At 45.5% G+C, this 24,787-nt stretch overlaps 1 protein-coding gene and 1 long non-coding RNA gene across 2 annotated transcripts in view; one reads left to right on the plus strand and one right to left on the minus strand.

The window, feature by feature from the left end:
* The window catches only part of LOC123606880, a 50,224-nt gene extending 37,518 nt beyond the window's left edge, over positions 1–12,706 (minus strand). The window contains exons 1-3 of the long non-coding RNA XR_006716534.1: positions 12,318–12,706; positions 10,262–11,357; positions 9,114–9,186 (exon numbers count right to left, since the gene is read on the minus strand). This is a non-coding gene — a long non-coding RNA (uncharacterized LOC123606880). The remainder of the gene's footprint in view (positions 1–9,113; positions 9,187–10,261; positions 11,358–12,317) is intronic.
* A 27-nt stretch (positions 12,707–12,733) lies between these two features.
* Positions 12,734–24,787, plus strand: part of MKLN1 (muskelin 1) — a 376,956-nt gene continuing 364,902 nt past the window's right edge. Inside the window, exon 1 of the mRNA XM_045495670.1 lies at positions 12,734–12,839. The gene's annotated coding sequence lies outside the window, so the exon portion shown is untranslated. The remainder of the gene's footprint in view (positions 12,840–24,787) is intronic.

Raw genomic sequence — 24,787 nt, forward strand, 5'->3', positions numbered from 1 at the left:
TTCGAGCCCTGCATCGGGCTCTGGGCTGATGGCTCGGAGCCTGGAGCCTGTTTCCGATTCTGTGTCTCCCTCTCTCTCTGCCCCTCCACCGTTCATGCTCTCTCTCTGTCCCAAAAATAAATAAACGTTGAAAAAAAAAATACTTTTCACTTGGGGTGCCTGGGGGGCTCAGTCAGTTGAGCATCCGACTCTTGATTTCAGCTCAGGTCTGATCTCAAGGTCGTGAGATGGCGCCCCGCGTGGGGCTCTGCACTCACGGTGTGAAGCCTACTTGGGATTCTCTCTCTCCCTCTCTCTGTGCCCCTCCCCCGTGTATGTGCATGCACTCTCGCTCTCTCAAAAAAATAAATGAACTTAAAAGAAAATACTTTTCACTTTTTGCTACCAAATACTTGCATCCTCGGGCAGTAATCCCTAAAATTCAAAGAGTCCTCACAAATTCCTTTGGGATAGAGCCTCTAAGAATTAGGTACCATACAATTTTGAAAAACTAAAAAAGTAGGAAAAGCTGAAGGAATATGAACAACACTAAAGACAAAGCTGAGTAAGTAAGTGTTCCTAGCACAGCAATGATTAATCTCTCTGGAAACATAAAGAAACAAAAAAGATAATCATAGATTTTTAGAAAATGGACAATACGTGCAATGAATGCATGATACATCAATACGAAAGCAGAAAGCAAAACAATTGTCAGTGGCCTTGACAATGAACAGATAAGTAGCTTGGCGTAGCTGTGAACATTACAGAAAGATTCAGTACTAACAAAAATTCCCCTAGAACTAGGAAACAGGCACTCAAGGTCACAGACCACGTATAATTTTGCAAAAGAAAACCTGTGAGGTAGCATTTTTTAATAAGCTGTTCAAGAATTAACAGAAGAATTAAGCAGGTTCCCAGAAACTCCCAATGAACCATCAATAAAAAAAAAAGATGTCTTTAGAAGCAGAATGCCACCACCATGGAGATGAGAAGTGGCAAAATCTTCCAGATCGGGGTCAACAACCTTTCCAAAGTGGAGTGTTCAGGTTCAGTTTTCAGGTCTTCTACTGTAGCTGGCACAAGTATGGAGAAGGGTGCCCTGAGGCTCCTCCCTGGCTTCTGAAGGAAAAAGAAGGCCGGCCACACTGCAGGCAGTCTGAAATAAGGAGTCCTGGATCCTGCTCCTGGGACTGGGCAGCAACACCCCTACACTGAGACCCGTCTTGAGTAACAGGTATCTTTCAGAAAGCTGAAGTATTCCTGCGAGGGTGAATAAACTCAATCACAACATTGTAGGGCCAGACACACCTCACTCCACCAAGCCCCCGTTTTCCAGATGACAGCCTATGCCACAGAGTTGGACATTCTCCCCCACGGTTCCGTAGCAAGTGGGAACTAGGATCCCGTGGGAAGAACACGAAGCACTTAGCAGAGCATCCCAAGAGGCACGTACCCACTAATCGTTCTTATAGTTACTGACACTACTCTACCTTAATACCCTTTCCACCAAACTAAATAAAATCAGCCACAGCACAAGGAGAGAACTGGCAGGGAAAGGAAGAAGAGAAACACGTGGAGGCAGGATCATGAAGGAAATCCACAGATGGGGGGCTTTGGCCGACCCGAAGTCAGCCTGAGAAGCTAGATGCCTAACTAAGAAAAGAAGTGACACAAGTTAGAAGAAAGGAAACTGAAGACATGTGACAAGGGCAAAGACGATGTTGCCCGGTGCTAATGTGATTAAATACAAGAAAAACACTAAGTGTCTTAACTCCCCGAAGCACAGGAGGCTTTTAAAAGATGCTGAGGAAGGGGAAGGCAGGAGGTAACACAGCAGCACACCCCGCCTCCCACTGCTGAGTGAAAACTGGTCCAAGGGCCATCCCCAGCACTCCTGTCATACAGAGACTGCCAACCCCAGCCTCAAACTCTCAAGTCTAAAGAATTCAAACCAGTGTCACAGATTTAGATCCGAAGATTATGTCACAGATGTTGGAGTCAAGAAATGACGAGCAGCAAGTCACCTGTGGTCCTTTTCAAAGAAATAAACAGTACATCAAAATCTAAGGCCCTTTCCTTGAAATACAGTCTAAAATCAATTATACGGATGCTGACTCAACTTTAAGATTTAAGGTTCAATCATTTTATAAAAGCAGTTAGAAAACCGAGAATTTCAAGATAAAATTAACACCAGCAGACGTGAAAAGCAGCGAGATCTCATGGCCTCCGCCCAGATTTGTGGCCTGTGCTACACAAATGATTTGCTTCCTAATCCGTAAAACACATCCAATAATAAATACTGTGTGTGCCTTCCAGGAATTTGATTTAAACAAGTTAACGATCATAAAGCAATCTAAAAAAGTAAGCACTGTATGGATCTTGGGCATAACGTTGGAAAGGCATGAGAGAGAAGTCACATAATAGCATCTGGTGGTATCTTGAAGCATTCACTGGAAATTAAAAGGAAAACTCATTAAGTTATTTTCTAACAAAGAACCCTGTGCTATTAACTAGTCTTGACATACACACCGTTTTAGAACATTTAAAAAACTTAAAACCTTTCCTTTTTACCCTGCCACCCCCTACCCCTCACCCATTTCTTTTTTATTTCCTTGCTCTCAGGTAAGATTTTTCCCTTAAAAATTCTTGCTATCCTGGGGCACCTGAGTGGCTCAGTGGCTGGGCATCCGACTTCAGCTCAAGTCATGATCTCCCAGTTCGTGGGTTCGAGCCCCGCGTCGGGCTCTGTGCTGACAGCTTGGAGCCTGGGGCCTGTTTCGGATTCTGTGTCTCCCTCTCTCTCCACCCCTCCCCTGTTCACATTCTGTCCCTGTCTCAAGAAAAAATAAACATTAAAAAAAATTAAAAAAAAATTCTTGCGATCCTTTCTTCTCCCATAAATTCACTCACATTAGAATGTACTGTCAATCCTCACTTCAACCCACCTCAGACTGTGAGTCCATCTGGCTCTTGGCACCTGGGAGTCTAGTTTAATATGGAATATGTCCAGAGCACAACCTGTCAGAATGCCTTAGAATCGCCACCAACCCCTCCCCAAAGCCCCTTCACTACTTCCCCCTACCACCACGCACCACCACAAAAATAAACACACGCTCTGGGTAAGAACAGTACACGTGACCTGCAAGGGCCGCTTTATGACATCTCCGGCTCCACAGCCGTCCTACCAGATTTTAGCCCGAAACGGCTCCTCATTTACAAACTGCAGAGCCTCCACTGTTCCCCAAAGTCCTCAAGACAAGGAATGGCCATGCCGTGACAACTTACTCTTAATCCCCTAATGAGCATCTCCTTCCTGTAGCCGTGACTCTTCTGCTAAAGCAGTTAACTTGGAAGGATGTCCAGGTTAATGCTATCCATCTACCAAGAACCCAAACTCACAGAGTTTTGACTAGGAAAGGAGCTTTGTCTCATAAACACCATTTTATTTAGTGAGCTCCCAATTATGTAATGTGCTCCATCATATCCTGGAGCTATTAAAAGTTGCTTGGTTATATTCGATAGAACATTCAGGTTTAAGAAACAGAGAATAGTGTTGTCTTTTAATAACATCGGAAATATTTCAGTATAATTTAAATGGGGACCTCGACTACTGGGTGAGAATACCGAATCTAAATTTGAACAGATCCAAAGATTTTGCAAAATACCTGAATTCTCATAAAATTAAATTAATCCATTTTAAACTTTTACAACTCAGGCTGCCATCCAGCAATCTTTAAAGGACACGATACTACAGAATTCAAAGGACAGGTGCCTGCCACTTGAAAAACGAAGAAACAGGCCCAAGATTGTACAACTTAACAAAAGATGATCTGATCCAGTGGTTCTCAAAATGTAGTCCCGACCAGCAGCAGCATCTCCTAGAAACTTGCAAAAACTACAGATCGTGAGGCCCATCCTAGACCTGCTGAGTCAGAAACTCTGGGCTGGGGGTCCGACAATCTGGGTTTAACAAGCCCTGGGTGAGCCTAACGCACGCTAAGTCTGGGAACCAGTGATCCAATCCATCCAACCCAGTGAGGAGAAAGAAATGAAACCAGTTAACTTCCCTCAATTATTATACCAAGTCAGTGACCGACGTCACTAGGGACAGTTCTCAATAAACCTGAAATGATTCTTTAACTACACACCTGAATCCGAAGTGGTCCCACAGGATCTTCTAGACAAATACATCCATCTTGACCTACTGCAATATGAATTCTTTTATTATTGCTACATGGTTAAACACATATAAATTCTTTTATCTAGAATAATTTACATTTAATGCCTTCAATAAAAAAAACCCTTCATGTTACCGACCTCTACACAACTCAAATTTCACAGTCCTTTATATTTAGTTGATTGCTTGGGTTAACTTTTGTTGCTGACAGGAGAGGTTAGCTTTGTCTTGTTATAGTTGTGTTTTGGTTTTGGTTTTAAGGGCCCCCAAATTTATGGGACATGTGGTTAACAGTTTTGGGGCTTCCCCCCACTACCACTGACATCAAAGAAGCGCACACCAAATGCGTGTAAAGAGCCATGGATTAAGAGGCCAGAAATCGCTAAAGGGAAAGTTGCCCTCCCCTCCCCACTACCCCCCCCCCCCGAAAAATACACTTCATGTTTTATCTTGGAATGTATCACGTGATCTTTTCTAAATGATAGATTTGCATTTTCAAATATATTTTACTTACTCTAGTATAAAATTTGTTTTCATTTGTGGAACTCACAGTGGCAGAAAAATAGGAAGCTAGCCTGCGTCCTAGGCATGAGGACAAGCCTGTAACCCAGCCACACCTCACACCACGAGGAAGGGAAGTCTGAGGCACAGCGGTGACAGCAGCCTGTGCACCACCTTCGACAAGCACCAGACCACATATCGGGCTCCGTCATCAACTCCCCAATACAGCACCCACCACATGAAATGAAATCTACGATTGTGGGCCTTGGGGCTCTCGTTCTGAACAGATGTTTGATGTATATAGTACCTTTCGACATAAATATTTCAAAGCCTGGTAGTGGTTATCTGCACAACCTAAACATCTGTTTCTATTTACGCTTTTAAATATTCCCTTTGAGAAATTTATAACTTGGGTGTTAGGATTACCACAGACTGAGATTTAGAGATTTAAGAAATAAATGCTTCCGTTCCTGTTTCTCATGTTGAAGCTCTTTTCTCCATGTCATGCCATACTAGATGTATTTTCAGAGCTGTTTTCAGACTCTATTAACATACATAATTACCTTCAACTTTACAAACCAAATTTTCTAACATAGCTCAGTGCCATGAGTTTATTTCACTGAAAAAGAATCGGGGACGAATGCATAAGGCAATAGAAGTAACTACTTCAATCTGACTTACGCTTCCAACTCTCTCTGTATGACCTGACCACCAATCTTCTCGTGACTTTACTTCTGTGTTATCAATAAAGGATCACAAGTCCTGCTACATACCTTACAGGGAAGAAATCAAAGTCACTGAGTGAACAGTAACGTCCTGGGAAAGACTGCATTCCTTGGAAGAACCATAAATACGGTGTAGTTTCTGGTACTCAGCCTCTTGTTCAGCTCTACACATGTACCTTCTGAAGCCACATTAGAGGGGTTAACCTACTTGAACGTTCATCCATTCGACAACTAATTATAAACGCTTGGTATGTGTCAGATACTGTATGAGGCACCAGGGATACAAGGGTCAGCAGGACAAACACAGTGCCTGCTTTTCACAACACATCTTAGAGAAGTAATGATTATGCTTATGGGACTTTCATTTAGTTTACAGGTCAAGGGCTCAAATCCCTTTGGCTTGTAACTACTCATAATTACAACTATTCATAATCACTCCGCTCTGCTCCTAAAAAAAGGGAGATGACATGAATTACGTGGAAAGTTCCCAGAACACACAGACAAATGCTCTACAATATGAAGACCTCATATAGGTCGAAAATATCACCTAGTAAACACCTTATAATCTATGAACGAGAAGCACAGTGTTAGGCCCTAGGAAATGAATCAAGATTTTTCTTGTAAAGGCAGAATAACTTCAGCCTAAACGTTTACCTGTCAAGTACCAGACTTAACCATAAGCGAATCCTCCGTAGCTGTGCTGTCCAATACCTTTGCCCCTAGCTAGTGGTGGCTCTTTACGCTGAAATCAACTAGAAATCCGTTCCTATGTCACACTGGCCACATTTAAACTCTTCAAGTGGCTAGTGGCTATTACTTGAAGTCATTTAAATACATCAGTAAAATTCATGTCTATGGTCTCAGAAAGCTCTATGAGATAATGCTGCTCTATAAATACCCCGGTAATACTAAATCTAAAAATTACAGTGTAATGAAAAGTGATTAAGCATCTATACTCTGCTATAGCACATAAAATACGTCCATCTATAACAGAGTGCCCTTTCTTCTTTCCTAAACAAGCTGAAAAGTGAGGATATTGAGCATCCGTCCCAGTTTACAGGAGTAACCAAGAAAATTCACGCGGTCCAGTTAGCCAACTGGGAATGAAATTCAGAAACAAGTGGAAATTGATTACATTTTGCTCCTTCGGTTCTGTTCCTTTCACAAGAACGTGTCCATAGTATTCCATATTCTCTGTTCAAGGATGTGTGCTTCGAGCCTAATAAGCTAGCAGCAGAGAAGATGAAGACATTTAAGAATGAGGATGGGTGACAGAGGCGAACACCACGTATAACGCAATACAAATTCAATTCAGACCCACACGATAAATTTACATGCCTACTGTGTCCCAGTGATATACAAAGAATCACCATTAGCACCTTTGACAAGCTGGATTTAGTCAGAGTGTCTAACATGTAAACAAAAATACCCTGTGTTGTAAAACATGCAGCAACACAGATACATACAGAACACAGCGGTGACACAGGGAGGGTATTTAAATGTTTTCTGAACAGAAACCAGGGGAAATTTGGAACCAGGTACTCAAGAAGCAGAGGAACAACCTGTGCAGAGCTGTGCAAATGAACCACAACTGGTTAGGCAATGCTGGAGAAAAGTGTTCTTGGTGGCTTAAGAAGGACAGGGATGACAGGAGAAGGAGAGAGATCATTTCCATGCCAGACCCATGACACTCATATCTGTGTCCGGCTTGCCTCAGTGGGTCTATAAACTTTTCTAACCCAAACTGCACGCCACATGAAAACCAATCCCTAAAACTTGATAATATGCCTATGTCTGCTTTACAGCTAACAAATACTAGACAGCAGTCCTTAGTAAGAACCGAAGGGGCTTATTGTGGCTGCTCATGTAAATCCTTAGAAAATATCTGCACCTTCCAGACTCTTCACTTCACAAATGCTATGTTCAAGCCTCAAAACAAAAACAAAACAAAACACTTCCACAGAATCTGTTCTCTTCACATTACTCGGATCCCTCTCTCTACACAATAAACTTCATGTAAATATTAGTAGCCTCTAGGCCTTAACGAATTCACCAAGTGATTCTCCCCTATCCCCCCCGCCCCCCAATACCAGTAAAACTTCGTACATAAAAAATATATATAAACATACGCACACACACTCGCGGGATCGTGGGCAAACATGTAAGTATTCCTATTCACTCAAATCCATGGCCCTTAGGTCAAGGTGTTATTTCAGATGCAGCATATGCAATGGTCTAAAGCATGAGGTCTGGAGTCAGCCTCCCCGGGTGCTAATCAGGTATCATCACTGACCAACTCTTACCTCTCCTCGTGAATTGCAATTTCCCAGCTGTAAAATGGGGACGACAATGTTTCATCAAATATCCATACCCGCGTCGCCACAGTGCAGACAGTGACCCATCTAGTGTTAATACGTGTTAACTATTTAAGCTATTTTTACTATTTCCTCCCTACAGATCGTTTCACAAACATCTATGCCACCAAGCCGGCGACCTCTGTAAGTTCTCGCCCCTCACTGTGCATCAAACACACCGAGAAAGGTTTTTTTTCTAAATACTCTATCGTCCAAGCCCTATTTGGATTTGGGGTCAATCAGTCTGGGATTGGGCCACGCATAGGAGTCTTTCTCAAGTTGTTTATAACTTGCAGCCAGGATTAAGCACGATAATACAGGTCTCTACGTGCCCGCAGAAAATACACACGCCGGTAAGGTCTGCTCCATCTTGGACCGAACCAGCGCACGCCGGGCCCCCGCCCGGATGGATGAGGCTCGCCTAGATGCCGTGACGACGAACTAGAAGTGAGGTGGGATTCACACCCACGTCCGAATACGGCTTACCGAGCATCAACTCCCACGAACGCCACCAGATGCGGCCTCGACACCCTGCACCACTGGGGTCTGCCGGGGGCACACGCCCCCTCGCCCCTAGCCCGGCGGCAGGCCCTCCGGACGCGTGCGTCACCGCGCCCTCGCCTCCCGCGCCCCAGCCCCCTCCCGCCCCTGGCACGTGACTCGACACGCGCCAGCTGCACGCGGGCTCCCTCAAAACAAAAACAGAGGAGGCCGGCCGGCGGGGCGGCGGGGGCGCGCGGGGGCGCGCGGGGGCGGCGGGGAGCGGGCGCGCCCCCGCCGCCACTGGCCGGCGCCGCGGCCGCGCCTCCGCCGCTCCGGGCGCCGCCGGCCGCGCGCCCCGGCAGGCCGGGGGCGGGAGGGCAGAGGGCGCCACCCTGTTTACAGCCCTCGCTTGTGGCCGGGGACCCCGCCCGGAAACGGTCTCCCGGGAGAGGGCCGTGAAGTGCGCACCCACCCGCGCCCGGGACGCCGGCCCGGCGGGGAAGGCGCCCGGCTCCGGCCGCCGCTCTGAATAAAACGGTCGCCTCGGCTCCGGGGCCGGGCCCGCGCGAGTCGCCGCTCCTCCGCGCTCCACCGCCCACGGCTGTTTCGTGTCCGCCCCCGGCACCACTGTGCTACGCACTTCACGCCCATCTCTCGGCTCCGGCGCTTCCGCAGACCACCCTCACGTGGCCAGGCACTCCCCCGCGACAAGGGCTGCAGACCCTCGCGCACTTCGGGACCCTGCGCCTGCTCCCACCCCGCGGGACGTCACCCCTGTCAGACCACCGAGCCCGCACTCCGCCCGGGCGGGGGGGGGGGGGTGGCCACAAGCTGTCAAAAGCCTAGTTTTCCACATGACGAAGCTCACCCTCACCCTTAAACATCCCCACTCACCCTTCAGCCTAGCTTCGAGCTGAATCCGTATTTAAAACAGGAGGGGCGGGGTGGAACGTCTTGATTTTTCTCCCTAATTTCCAAAAAAAAAAAAAAAAATTAAGACGCAGCTCTGTCCATCCACGTCGTCCCACCAAATGCAAGACTTACAAAATAGAAATGCCCACCACACACCTGCTACGCAACCAGCCCTCTGGAAGCCCGGAGACCCACCCAGCCCGCCTGCAGGAACCTGCGCCTGGGGTGGGGTGGGGTGGAAGCGAGACCGTCCGGTCCCCGAAAGTAAGAGGGAGGGAGTGGGGCAAGCACCCCCTCGCCCCGCCCGGGAGCGCCGACCTCCCGTCCCCCAGGCCCAGAGCGATCCCAAGACACCCTCCATCCCTCCCGGCGAAAAGGAGGAGGTAGCCCCAGGCCCGAGTGCCAGGGGTGTTTTTCCCTTTCTGAACCCAGACGCCGCGTCCTCCATAAGTACCCTCCCCCTCGCCGCCTGACTTCTAGTCGACAGCAAAGGTGGGGTAGGTGGGAGAAACCAGCGAGCGCTCTCCAGATTCGGGATGTTGGTTTCCGCGGAGTGAAGAGGTGGGATCTCGAAATGGAAACAGTCTCCCCCTCCCTCCCCCCCTCCTCCTCCTCCTCCTCCTCCTCCTCTTCTGTTTACCTCGTTTGAATTTTATCTGCGCAACATTAGCTGGAATGCGGACATTGAAAACACACACACACACACACTCTCGCTCTCTCTCTCTCTCTCTCAACCCGGCAGCGGCTCCGGAGGAGCCATGTGGCATCAAGCCACCTCAAAGGGGAAAAAAGTGCTCTTAGCAACACAAACATGGCGAAACCGCCTCGGCATTCCCGGCCAACGCCACAACCCCTACCTTCCCTCGCCCCTCTCCCGAACATCCCGGCCGTGACCTGCCGCCCCTTCCGGGGAGAGGCCAGGGGCCCCGGGGAGTCCGAGGGTGGGACCGCCGGGCGTGCGAAAGAGGAAATAACAGTCCACAGTGGAAATGTTCCTGCTGGACCATCCGACCCGTCCGCCTCGTCAGGAGCGAGGGGACGCCCCGTTCACCTCGAGAGGGCTAAACGGGGAACAAAATTCCCACCCCAAAGTCCCGCTGGGCCGGCTCTCCCCACACTCCACAACTTACCTTGGGGCGGAACGCACGCTGCCGCTAGAATCCCTTTCTCTTTCCTCCTTCCAGAGCCAGACGCGAGGAGGAAAATGATGCGCATGTATATTTGTAGAGCATATTCTTCTAGAATTTCCCTTTGATCGTCACGAGGAGCGATGGAGGCTCCGGAGACAGGTGCGGCGGTGGCCGAGGCTGCCGGCTAAAAGTTGTTCTCTCCGCGGTGGGCGGCGGGGTCCCCGGGCCGGGGCTGAGGACCCCGTCTCCCTGCCCCCCCTCCCCCCCGGCGTCGCCCACTTCTCGCTGGCTGCTGCGTGCGGCTCGGCTGCAGGGGAGGTGGCGTAGTTTCTCTTCCTCCCACCTCTTCTCACTCACTTGTTTTCGTAGCCGTGGGCTCCCCTAATGCTTTCCTCTCCACAATGTTGTTTCATTATATCATGTCCATCATGTGACACCGGAGAGGCCTCTCTATGGAAACTTAAAGGGGCTCCCACGTGACTGCAGCAGCAACAACAGCAGCAGCGGCTGGAGTGGCCGCGGCCGCAGCGTTCCTACCACCACCCACCGGGAGCCCCTCGCAGCATCCCGAAGGGGCTTCTGGCGCTGCAGGAGCCCAGATAAGGGAGCCACAGCATCCGGGAGCTGTGGCGTCTGTGCGTGCGTGTAGCCTTTGCTCGTTACATAGGAAACCGAACAGAAGGAGCGTCTTCAAATCCTTTCCTACAGTCGCAAAACCCACGCTCTGCTAAAATGACATTTCGTGGCTCCTACTTGATTTTCCCCAAGAGCAATGAGTTTTCTATCAGGTCTGATTAATTTTGTACCAAGTCAAGAAGAAAAACTGGATTCGTCTCTCTGCGAGTTCAGCCAGCTCTTGGGTAGAACAGAAATGACAAAACAATAATAACAGAAATAGAATCAGGCATCTGATACATAATTACCATCACCACCAGCTTTAAAGCTTTCTGGAATTACATTCCTCCGGTAACTGTTGATGATGCTTGCAGGAGGCTAAATGCAATGCAGTTTTTCTCTTCCGCAGCTATATTAGGGCTTTGTTGCTGACAACAGTAAAAACTTGTTTGTGTCAGGAAGTGAGGTACGTAGATGTGACCTGGAAGGTACAAACAAAACCAAAGTGGCAGTGTTTGCATTAGTTTTCTGACCACATTGTTTCAAATGGTGAGAAGCAGCTGGTTTGCTGTAAAATGCTAGTAGCGTGTGTTTTGGTAGGAAATAAAATCATCAGAAAAACATATGTTTCCCTTAATCCTACTGTACATGCTAGACCCTCGAAATTACACGTGTGTGTGTGTGTGTGTGTGTGTGTGTGTGTGTACACGTACGTGTGTGTACGTGAGTATAGAGAGAAAGAAAAAGCAGGTGCATTTTTAGGATAGTTGCAGCCAATAATTTTGTCATCATTTCCAGTGCATTTAACTTGAAACATTTAACAAACACTCTGAAATACTTATTCAAATCCAGTGCTGTGTGGAAACTGTAACATCAGTTTTGAGTGCCCTCGGGATTACTGAATCACCACCCCTTTATGCGCTTATGCCTTAAATCCCAAATCTCTGCCTTAAAGTTTTTGTGGACCATGGAAATCCTGTGCTGTAAATCTGAGCTAAACAGCTACTTCTATGCTTTAGTTCATGCTGTTCCATTTATAAGGAAAACTCCCTGTTTGTACTGGCGGAATTACGAAAAACTTCTCAGGAAACTAAAGGGTGGGATGTAAGATCACCCGTTCTTTTGGCTTTGCCTCGACTCTCTCTCTCTTTCCACCTCATCAGTTTACCTCATCAGCCATGATGAATGATCTCCACTACATCCCTTCTAATACCATAATATGTCCCCCAATTTTTACCTTCCTATGTAATGCCTAAATCCAACATCCCTTTCCCCTTTTGTGCCCTTGCCTCCCAGTTCAGCCCTCATGCTGCCTGGGTACTTAGCTCAGGCCTCCCCCAGTACTCCCTCCCGGTCCTCCCTCCCCTGCAGCTCTCCACCACCCCCACCCCCCCCCCCCACCCCAGCTCCGTCTCCCTTCTCAACAACTCTCCCTCCTTACCTCTCTTTGACCTCCTTTATTCTCCTTCACAGCCTGGCCCTTGACTTCTCGGCCTCTTCCTTCCCTGCAATGTCCTGCCCCTACTGGGGTCTCCTTCGCACCCTTCTCTCTGGTCCCATCCCTTCTGACGCCAAACCCCAGCACTCCTCAACGGCTCGGCCTTGTCGGCTTTAGCCTGATTTTGTTCCCATGCCCCTGGGTTGGGAAACAAGTGTGTGGTGCAAAGTGGGGGCAAGAATCCCCCTCGGCGGTGGCCCCAGCCTCGCCCCCCTCTGCCCCTCCCGAGTCCCGGTTGCGGCGCTTCCTGGGCGGATGGTTGGGACTTGCTGCAGCAGCTGCGGTTCTGCTGTGTCATGCAAGAAGGAGGCGGCGGCGGCGGCGGCCGGAGCTGGAGGGGGAGGAGGGGAGGAACCTGATCTCTCCGGTAGCGGAGGGCTGGAGGCAAACATCGAGCTCCCCCAGAGCCGCCCGGGAGCAGGGAGGGCACCGCTACCCCGAGGGGCCCTCCCCGCGGGGCAGATGGTAAGTGGGGCGGCGCAGGTGGTCGCCTTGGGAAGGGAGCGCGCAGGGAGGGGGGGGGGGGTTAGGTGGGGAGGCGGGGAGAACTAGGAGTCACCCGGCCAAACTGAAGGAGCCCAGTGTCCAGTCGAAAAGGACCCAGGCCATAATAAGGATGACCAGCCAAACGCAGCAATAATTACCATTCTAATAACGCCCCGCAGTTGACCCAGGCTACAAAGAGGAGTTGTGCATCCCGAACCCAGGACAGAGCTAGAGCAATGATTCAGGGTTTGAAAACCACCGTCCCATCAGGCTTGGCGCTTTAGGGTACATCTGAGTAGCAGAAGTCAGCATACACCATATTCCTATAGCCCGGCTGCGCTTTAAGGGTTGTCTTGCTTAAAACTAAGGAAGGGGATGGAAACCTTCCCGGCCTCACTTTAGCCACCAAAATAATGCTCTTGGCCAGGGGCCTCGGACAAACAGCCTCTGGTGCAATTAAACAATCAATAGGAAAAATAGCTTCATTCCCCCTCACCACCCTCCTTCCCCAAGCTCCTTCGACCAGGATAATGTAATCTGCATAAAATGGGGAAAGAAACCTCTGTGTTTTATTCCCTCCCATCCCACTTACCCACCCCCCAGCCTCCGCCCCACACAAACTGCCACCCCACTACTCACCCCACTTTCAGACTGGGACTGATGTTGCATGAGGGGACTGCCCTAAACTCTCAACCATTTCCCCTCCAACAGGAGATTCAGAAACAGAACTGAGAGCAGTGAATGTGGGGAAAGGCTGGGCACCGACGAACATCTTTTACCTGATACAATTCTCAGGACAACTTTTTTTTTTTTTTTTTCAATTCCTTTCCATTTTGCTCCTGGAAATTTCAAAGCACTTTCTGAAATACCATTTCTTTCTTTCTTTTTTTTTTTTTTTTTTAATGTCAGTCATACATTTAGAAGTAAGGGGTTGGCGGGATTAACTGAAAGGCTAATGACGGTCTCAAAAGCACATGCTGTTGCTAGGGAACCCAAGCTCATTCTGCTCCGAACCCCTAGCATGTTCAGTGGAAATCAAACTTCTCAGGGTGTTATTAAAATGAGTGGCATTCGGTTAAAGGCGTTCTTCCTTGCGTTGTAGCATCCTGGATCATTATCGATTGCCTCACACCCACATATCTTGTTTTCCTAATTTGATTTCTGTATTTGCGTCACTGCCAGGGACATGCAGACTAGACCAGTCAGGTTCACTTCCTGTTTCTCAGAACTGGTTTATATTTGGTCTCCGTGCACTCGCTGGTAAAACATTATCAAACTGAAAACTCTTGGAAAGAAATCTCTGCTGTCTGTGAAAACAAATTATCCCAATTAAATTCTAATTCCCATGGAAAACGTCATCATTTGAGGAATAAATTAGACTGCCAGTTGCCATTTGAGAAAACCATTCTTGAGATGAAAGGCTTACAAAAATCTATCACCTTTATTTCTTTTACCCAGAATCCTCATTCCTCAGCATTAGAACTAAAACAAACTCAAGTAGAGAGTAGATTTAAGTATGATATTTCTAAAATGAAGCTCAAAAAAATACACATGGAAGCTGGGGAGATCATTTAGACTAAATAAGGCATGAAATTGAATGGAATCCGGGCCCTGGGAGCACAAATAAGGTTGGGTTAGCATTGGGGCGCTCAGAGAACAGAGTGTGATTACAGGGCTACCCTGCAAAATAGGAACCCGTTACTTTCTGTACTAATTGTCTCTTTTACCAATTCCCCCTGGACAAGACGGGGGCATTCTTTTTTAAGGTCCTTCCTTTTTATGACAAGAATACTACAAAGGCGATATCATAAAAATACACACTGTGTGAATAGGTGGGTTCTGGTGTGGATGATTTGTTTAGATGGAAAATAAAAGGGTGCTTAGAGGAAATATCAGGCAACTGGAAGTCAGGAAATTTGCCCCGACCCCTCCTTTAGACTGGCTGACCTTGGGCAAGCCATTCTAGGTCTCCTAGCATTGGTTTCCTCACAGAAGCTTAATGAAAGTGCTAGACTAAAGATCTCTAAGCTTCCTTCCGTTTGCAAAGTTCTATGATTATATTGAAGTCACTACATAAAAATTTCAATTTTAGCTGGATTTTGCAATGTTAAATTTTAACACTGGAACTTGAACGCCCATCCATAGAGACCTTGGGGGAAGGGACAATGGGATGTGATTTGCTGTTGATACATTATTTTTTAGTGTCAGTTACCAGACAACCAAAATAAAACCAACCTTACTCCCGATGTACTTACTCTCTGCTTCCTTGATGGTATTGTAGAAGCAACAGGATAAGAGGTAGAAAGGATATAAATATGTATGGAAAGACCTTTTGGTCATTTTAGATTTAGTTAACCCAGGTACTTTGATGAACAAAACCGTGGAGTGAGGAGGAAGAGCTAAACAAGAAATAAATAGTCAACTGAATCCTCATGGCGCTATTGTCTATATTTTAATTAATGATAGGAAAAAATACACCTATCCCAGGTTTTCAAATTTTTCAGATTGAAGATGTAGCAAGAGGAAGGGTGAGATTTGTGCCACAGAGAAAAGACCTGACTCTGAAACCTAGCTCTGCCACTTTAATTCATTCATGATTGCGTGCCTGCTGTGTGCCAGGTACTGTGTTAAGCACTGGGAATACAAAAATGAAGAGCACAGCCTGTTCTAAAGGACTTATAGTGTAACAAGGAGACAGATGAGGACACGGTTGATCACACAACAGTGAGATAACATCAACAGGGAGCTTATTAGAGGGGTGCCTAACCCTGACAGAACTTACCAGAGAAGATGAGTTTGGAAGCGAGTTTGGAAGGATAAACAGAAGTATCCAGACAAGTGGGCAAGTTAAAGAGAAATGTTTTCCAGGCAGAGAACGTACTCTGTGTAGAGTCCTGGTAAAAGTTGTTGGGGTGCCTGGGTGACTCAGTCGGTTAGGCAATGACTTCAGATCAGGTCATGATCTCCTGGTTTGTGAGTTTGAGCCCTGCGTGGGGCTCTGTGCTGACAGCTCAGAGCCTGGAGCCTGCTTCCAATTCTGTGTCTCCCTCTCTCTCTGCCCCTCCCTTACTCACACTCTGTCTCTCTCACTCTCTCTCTCTCAAAAATAAATAAACATTAAAAAAAAAAAATTTTTTTTTAAGTTGTGCACAGAGAGTTGAAGGTGAAAGGCAGTGCCCAGCAAATAGTAGATTCTCAGTAAATGCATTGTATGAATGCTTGGCAGAGGTTCTAAAGGACATACCCAGAAAGATCAGCAAGGTCTTATACTGGGAAAAGTCTTTTATTTCTTCCTAAGAGGTTTCAACTTATCCCAAGGCCCATGGAGAGACATTGAGGAGATCAAGGAGCACGCTGAGGGGATCAAGACTGTCCACTTTAGAAATTCTCCAGTTTGGAGAATTTATTAGTGTGATTAACACCGTGAGCAGAGAGACTACTTAGGTGGTTGTTTTAGTATTACGGGAAAGAAATGAGAAACATCAAAATATAGGGGGCAAGAATGGAAATGGAGAGAAGGGAAGGATTTGAGGACTATCAAAGACATAGAACCGACTGAATTTTATTATTGATTATATTTGCAAGATCAAGGAATAGGAGATTTATGGCTTAGGTAAATGGGAGGATCATGGTACCATTTGCTAAGATGGAGACTTCAGGAAGAACAAACACTAAGTGGAGGAGGGAAGGTAAGTAGTTTGATTTTAAACATGTTGCGTTTGAAATGTCCACAAGAGGGGCGCCTGGGTGGCGCAGTCGGTTAAGCGTCCAACTTCAGCCAGGTCACGATCTCGCGGTCCGGGAGTTCGAGCCCCGCGTCGGGCTCTGGGCTGATGGCTCAGAGCCTGGAGCCTGTTTCCGATTCTGTGTCTCCCTCTCTCTCTGCCCCTCCCCCGTTCATGCTCTGTCTCTCTCTGTCCCAAAAAAATAAATAAACGTTGAAAAAAAAAAAAAAAAAAAAAAAGAAATGTCCACAAGATATCAAAGTGAAGCTATTATGTAATTGAACAGGAGAGTCTAGAACATAATTCTATTAGGTAATTGAACAGGAGAGTCTAGAACCCAGGAGAGAGAGCTACACTGGGGACATGAGAATAAGTGATAGCTCATGGAAGTAGATAAAACCCCCAAAAGAAAAGGTACAGAGTAAGAGGAAAAGAGGACCTACTCTGGAACCCTAAGAAAATGCCAGCATTTCAAAGGTGAGGCAAAGAAAAAGTAAGGAAACAAAGATACAGGGGAAGAACATCCATAAAGGTTAGAAGGACCAGAAACAAATCATTTCAGAGGAGCCAAGGGAGGAAATGTCAACAGTATTAAACGCTAGAGAAAGGTCAAGAAAAATGAGGACTTGGATTTCAGAACAAGGAGGTCATTGTGTTTGGCAAGAAGGAATTTATTGGGATAGAGGGGGGATAGCAACAGATTGCGTGGGATTGAGGAGAGGATGGGGGTAGAGGAAATAGGTAGAAATGGCTGTTTGGGCTAAGAAAGACGCCAGGGCAAGTAGAGAAGGAAAATAAAGGTATTGGGAAAAGAGTGAAAGCATGGTACAAAACAGATGAACATAAAGGAAGGGAAGCAAAAATAATATAAAAACAGGGAGGGGGACAAAACAGAAGAGACTCTTAAATATGGAGAACAAACAGGGTTACAGGAGGGGCTGTGAGAGGGGGGATGGGCTAAATGGGTAAGGGGCACTAAGGAATCCACTCCCAAAATCATTGTTGCATCATATGCTAACTAACTTGGATGTAAATTTTAAAAATTAATTTAAAATTTAACAAAAGAGTGAAATCGTGGTCTGTGGGGTAGAGGCTGCATAAAGAAATAAGGAAATAATACAGTAATACTCAATTCTTCATTCTTGCAGCCTTCTCCTCCAAACTAAATGTCATCACCGTGCACCGGTTCCTCAAGCCAAAAAAACGTGTAGCTCCTTGTGGTTCTTCTCTTTTCCTCAGTTCTCATATCCAGTCCATGAAGAATGTGGGTCAACTCTACCTCCAAAACATTTCCAAAATCAGTCTCATTCTGCCTCCACTGTCACCACCTGTCAAATGTCATCTTCCGGTCTCGTATAATAGCATTCTAGTTGGTTTTCCTGCTTCTACTCTTATCCCTGTTCCTCACAGCTAAAGTGACATAAATCATGTCATATCACTTAACCTCTCCCACCACTCCCTCCTGACTTCAATCGCGAATACCTTTTTTCTACTCCTTTTCCTAGAACACTCTTTTGGTCTTTCCAATCTGTTTAAATATCACCTCCTCAAAGAGGCCCTGCCTGACCACCTTGATGAAAGTATCCTTCTCTGTCCACCTTCCCAATCATCCTTTGTATTTATTTCGTAGGGGCAAAACTTTATCACTATTGGGGTTTTTGTTTATTTGTTTGTTTCTTTGTTTTTGCTTGTAGCTGATAACCCCTTTGAAATGTAATGCCCGTGGAGATTCCTGGCATTTCATAGGCACTCAGAAATGTTCACAGGATGTTTATAGAAAGAGAAAGAGAGGATCAATAATTATTAGAAATTAAAGGCATCAAGGATCCGAGCCTCGTGTGGTTGAGGAATGATCCACCAGTGATGATGGATTACTATGCTTTTAAGATTCCAGAAGTCGACAACTTTCTAGCTGTGTGATCCTGGACATTCACAGCCTCTGAACTTCACTTTGTGGTTTATAAAATAACACGTGCCTCACAGGGCTGTTAGTAAAATTAAATGAAGTAAAACGGGTATGCATGTAAGACTGTCTTGTCCAGCTATTTTCAGGAAGTCAGGACTTCTGCAAATCAATTCATGACCTCTACATGTGAGCTCTTCATATGCGCTCCCCATAATGGACCTTATACTCCACCAATTACTTATTATTAAAAAAAAATTGGCTGAAGTGTGGCTTTTAAAAACACTAGGATACCTGAAAGAACGTAGAAATCAGATTATTTAAGAACTCAAAGCACTCCTATCAATCAATAAGAAAATATCTTTGGATGTTGGAAAACTGGGTAAAAGGATGACAAATCAAGGAATGTTCTCCCTTAACAAGAGGTATGCAAATTGTAACTGCAGTGAGGTGTATTTTTTACATATCAGGCTGACACAAATCAAAATGTTTAATAGTATACTTGGCCAGGATTGGAAGCAGGCACTCGTTTACACGGTCAGTAGGAATAAAAGTTAGTACCATGTCTGTGGAGAGCCACCTGGCAGTTTTTATCAAATTCTTAAATGTACAAAGCCTTTGACCTAGATATTCCACTTTTCTGTATTTGTCCAGTAGATTTACTCACACATACCTTGAAGGATATCTCTTGTAGGATCTTCAAGGGAGCATTAATTACCATAGTTAAAGACTGGAAATTGCTTGCATGTCCATCGACGGAGAAGTGGTTAAGGAGGGGCTCCTGGGTGGCTCAGTTGGTCAAACATCCAACTCTTGATTTCAGCTCATATCATGATCTCAGGGTCATGGGATTGAGCCCCATGTCGGGTTCCATGCTCTTCCTCTTCCTCTGCCCCTTACCCCCTTCCCCTGCTCTCTCTCTCTCTCTCTCTCCCTCAAATAAATAAATAGATAAATAAATAAGAGAGAAAAGTGGTTAAGTAAACCATGGTACAGTATATAAGTGAGTGGTAGGTAGCTGTTAAAAATTGTGAGGTAGTTCTAGGTAGACTGATGTCAAAAGATCATATATATATGAATATATATGATGTATGTATTTTTTTTTTTTTTTTTTTTTGCCTGAAAGACATTATCTGTGAGAAGATAAAATAGAGCAGGACAAGAGCAGATGTGGAGAGACCAGCTGGGGATATATTATTTCAGATTCATGTGAGACATGATGGTTTCTCAGACTATAGTGGCAACATTCACAGGAAGAAAAATGACCAGAGTCAAGAGTTATTTTAAAGAATTTGATGATTGAAGGGAAATGGGGGGCGGGGGTTGTGGGGAGGGAGGTAGTGTCTTTCCAAGATCTGGTGCATGAGCAGAGGTGTCATTTTCCAAGACAGAAAGGAAACAAGAATCTTGGTGTGGTAACAAAATTATAGGGGAAGACCAAAGTTCTGTGTGAGTACAGATGTCTACTGCAGACTTGTGATATGGGTCCAAAGCTCAGGAGAGCTGCTAGGGTTGGATTTATAAATTGGGGAGAAGACTGACTAAGGATGGTAGATAGAATTTAAAAAAATAGACCCAGGACTAAATTCTGGTCATTTAAAGATTGGACACAAAGAAAGAGATGGCAATAGAGGTTGAAAATCAGAAACCAGAAAAATAAAACCAGGAGACTATGGGACCAAAGAAACTAAGAGAATAATATGTTAAGGGGGATCAACTCATGTTAAATGCTGCCAAAAGGTCCAGAAAGATCACTCTCACTTGTTTCTCTCATAAATCCTAGTCCTGTGCCTCACACATAATAAATGACCAATAAACTTTTGTTACATTGAAAAAAGAGAGAGACAAGGTTACAGGAAGAGAGAGAAAAAGGCAGAGATACGGAAAGATAATAGAATGTATCCTTGGGTCTCAAAAATTAAATAAATAGGACATATTCCCTTAAACATTACTGCAAACCAAACTTGATCTCAGAAAAAATAAGGAAGTTCTCTTCCCTTGGTTTTGCTCTTGAGCCATCACATCGATTGAGCTCTCAGAGTGCCATGTTGTTGTGATGTTAAGTGCCTCCTAACAACATTCTGATAAGTAATATTCACCTGTGTCTGGTCATTCTGAGTCATTTTTGTCTTTATTTAGGTCCTGGGTGATGACAAAAAGAGCAATTTGCTTTTCCTCGTCTATCTGACCCCATCATACCACCTTGAATCAGTTGATGGAGTCTGGAGAATCCATTTCGGTGCCACTACAGTTCTGTAACACACTGTAACCACTCACAAGGATACCCAGCCCCAGTTTTCCATCAAAGAGAAAGATGACTTTTAGCAGGAAGAGATCTATCACCTCTTAGAGAAACCACCAGCTTCTCGGTCTGTTACCATTCCTACAGAAAGGTGCTACCGTTGTCAAGAGAGGCTGTAGGGATACCAAAGGAGATTGACCTTATCCTGAGAACATGGAAACCTTCTACATAGCAAAAGAGATGTCATCACCTTTCAGTCTAGTGTCCTTGAATTAGAAACTAAAATAATAGGTGTAGTTTAAACAATATTTAAAATGTTATGACATCCTGTATTATTTAGTTAGACCAAGGGTTAGCAAACTTTTTCTGTAAAGGACCAGATGGGAAATCTTTTAGGCTTTGTGGGCCATACAGTCTCTGTCCCAACTACTCAAGTCTGCCACTGTAGTGTGAAACCAGTCACAGACAATACGTAAGTGAACGAGGATGGCTGTATTCCAATTAAACTTTATTTGTGGACCCTGAGGTTTGCATTTCATATAATTGTCACGTGTTACAAAATATCATCTTTTTAAAAAGTCTTTCTCAGCTACTTAAAACCGGGAAAACCATTCGTAGCTCACCGGCTACACAAAAACAAGGGGTGTGCTGGATTTGGCTTAGGGACAGTAGTCTGGCAACCTTGGATTTGGAGAAATATGAAAATCATGTCACAAGCAAGATTTTCAGATTCAGACTTCTGAAGACGATGATCCGCTTTTTGTATACCCCTTTATTTTAACGTCTCAAATTTATTTGAACATACAAACACATTTGCCCACGTCTGATTTCTTTGGGAATAACATATGTCTCCCTAGTTCAGTATTGATTTAAGACTTTGCCCCTCCTCTTCCTTGTAATGAACAAATGTGTACGGATGTGGTATTTTTGTAAAGCAAACTGATGAAGTCTTGCTACTTGACTCTGAATACCCAAACAAGAGAGGACATGGTAGTTCTAATCATGTTTTTAAACTGCATTAATTCATTCAGTAAGTACTTATGAATGATCTGCTTCTTAGTGCAGTACGGAGCGTTACGGAATTTGAGATAAAAAAAGGTAGATGGATCAGGTAGATGGGTAGATACTTAGGAAGATGAAAAATCTAGTAGCTAATAGGTGTCAATGAGAATTGTTTGGATGTATCATGGGACAAATGTAGCCACTTTAGCAACACAGAGACATGTCGTTAGACAAAACTAAGTTTAAATCCAAGCCCCTTTGTGTCCCAGATGTGTGACCTTGGGCTGATTACATAAACCATATAAGCCTCAGTTTCCTCTTTTTTAAAAGAGAAATAGTAATACCTACCTTTCAAGGATGTCGTGGGGGATTAAATAAACTCGTGTATGTAAATCAGCTAGTGTGGTACCTGGTAGGAGGTAAATAATCAGTAAATGGTAGCTGTAGTTGTATTCCGCCAACACGAAGCTATACAATTTGCTCGAAAGAAGCACACGATCGGAGGCAAAGCAGAGTAACCTTGTGAGTTAAAAACTTCTGAACACAAATAGAAACCCACAAGCCTGAGGGTTAATGCCTGATAGAGAAGATTTGGGTGAAAATAAAAGCAGAAGTGACATTGTCACTGGAGCATACAGTAAAGCAGCTGGCCGGTTGTCTTTGCCTTTCCTGGTGACCAGTGCTGGATTGTCTAAGGAGCTCCACCTTAGAGGGGGGTCTAGCTCCCTGATCTCCCAATATTTAAGCACCATTCTGACTGGGGACAAAGCGTGTCACCCGTATCAGCCCCAGCATCGTGCTTTCTTCCAGTCTGGTCAGCTGTGAGCCTCAGACACAGCTGTAGATTGCTCCTATCCTGCCTTCCATTCCTGCGTTTATCCAATTTGGGGCTTGCACCTTGACCTCCACACCTTCAGTCTCTGGTCATTTTGCCTTGCGTCCCGGTCTTCCTGTAGATTTGGGACCCCTTCCTGAATCCTGCCCTTCTTTACCACGACACTGACAGTATTAGTGTGTCTCTTCCCTAGAGATGCCCACACCCCTGCTTGTGATCTCCTTAAACTATGGTACACATTGGCCTTGCCCTTCATGCTGGACTGCCTAGTATTAATAGCTTCTTGAACTTTACCTTGGTAAGAGACACCAGGCTTGAGGAGCCTAGCTGCCCTAATCCAAGCCAGCTTCTGTATTCACAGCCCATGCCCCGGGGAGTACTCCCCACCCCAGTCTTGGCTTATACTCTCTCTCCACTGGCCGTGCGTTGTCAAGCCTTGCGATCCTGTTATGGCAACCTTAATAATGCTTTCCCAATACAAATGACACACTTATTGGCAGAGGGGCATGATACAGGGGTAATGAAGGACTTCAACATCCACTGACAAGCTCATTCTGGTGAAAAGAGTATCAAATAAAGTTGGCATGACTTAAATCTAAATTACTTAGAAGAGGTACTATTCTATGCTTAATTCTCACCACCTAAGAAGAATGCGTTGGTGAAGTAGAAGTGACATGCAACTTAAAATAAGTGACCACAGCATCCTTGAACTTGTAATAGCCAGCGAAGGCAATTCTGCACTTGCTAACCTGACACAAAGAAGACTTGAGCAAGTTAAGAGAAAAGATAGGCACAAGGCTCGGTCTGGCCAGGAACTAGGAAAGAAGGTGAAAGAGGAGTAAAATGACTTGCAATTTAAATTTCGGGGCGTCTGGGTGGTTCAGTCGGTTAAGTGTCTGACTTCAGGTCATGATCTCATGATTCATGAGTTTGAGCCCCGCGTCAGGCTCTGTGCTGACAGCTCAGAGCCTGGAGCCTGCTTCGGATTCTGTGTCTCCCTCGCTCTCTGCCCCTCCCCCACTCATGCTTGCCCGCGCACGCGCGCGCGCTCTCTCTCTCTCAAAAACAAACATTAAAAATTTTTTAAAAAGAAATTTAAATTTTTATACAACAGGTGATTTCAATGAAGAAAAGGGAGCATGCGAGAAAGATCAACGTGGGCTGAGTCTGTTAAGTGCCCAACTCTTGATTTCGGCTCAGGTCACGCGTGATCTCACAGTTGGTGGGACAGAGCCCCACATCAGGCTCAACGTTGGCAGCACTGAGCCTGTTCGGTATCCTCTCTCTCCCTCGGTCTCTGCCCCTCCCCCATTTGCACTCTCCCTCTCTCGCTCTCAAAGTAAATACAATTTATTTAAAAAATAAGTGACAAATAAATATGATCAATGTGGCTGCTCCAGAAGTGTTCCGATAAGCTCATATGTTTAAAGGACACGTACAGAAAGCAGGAGTAGGGCCTTGTTCCAAGGAAGGGCTCAGGTCTGTGAAGAGAATGCGAGAGAGCTAATGTCCAGAGACAACTAGGATCTGGAAATAGTACTGAAGACAGTTAATGGGTTTTTGTTTGTTTTTTGCTTATGTTTGTAATAAGAATAATAATGAATAATAATAATAATAATGAAGAATAATAATGAAGTGCTGTTGAATGTGGAAGACCATCTAATACTGATATTTGAAAAACACAGTCATTCGACTACAGCATTTCCTAGATTATAAGGTACAAACTTTCTCCTCTCACATCTTTTGTATTTGAAGTAGCAGAATGTATCTTCAGTATATACGTTTAATGTGGTAGTGTTTTGGAGGAGGGTTCTAAAAACGGTAATTAAATGGTGGTACATCAGCCAATAAATTGGTCTTCAAATTTCTTTTTTTTTTTTATGGTTATTTATTTATTTATTTGAGAGAGAGAGAGAGAGAGACAGAGGGCATGCATGCACACAGGGTAGGGGCAGAAAGAGGGAGAGAGAGAATCCCAAGCAGTCTCTGCACTTGGCATTCAGCATGGAGCCTGACGTGGGGCTCGATCTCAGAACCGCAAGATCATGAGCTGAACTGATACCAAGAGTCCAACACTTAACCCACCGAGCCACCCAGGTGCCCGAGAATAGAATTTCTTAAATGGCGGTTTGTTCACGTAGCTCTGCTGGGATCAATCACGCTCAGCAGATGAAGGGTCCACTTTGTGTCCTGGCAGGGGCAGTGCTGCTGGTGGCCACC

Source organism: Leopardus geoffroyi, chromosome A2, assembly GCF_018350155.1.
Source record: "Leopardus geoffroyi isolate Oge1 chromosome A2, O.geoffroyi_Oge1_pat1.0, whole genome shotgun sequence".
Lineage (NCBI taxonomy): Eukaryota > Metazoa > Chordata > Mammalia > Carnivora > Felidae > Leopardus > Leopardus geoffroyi.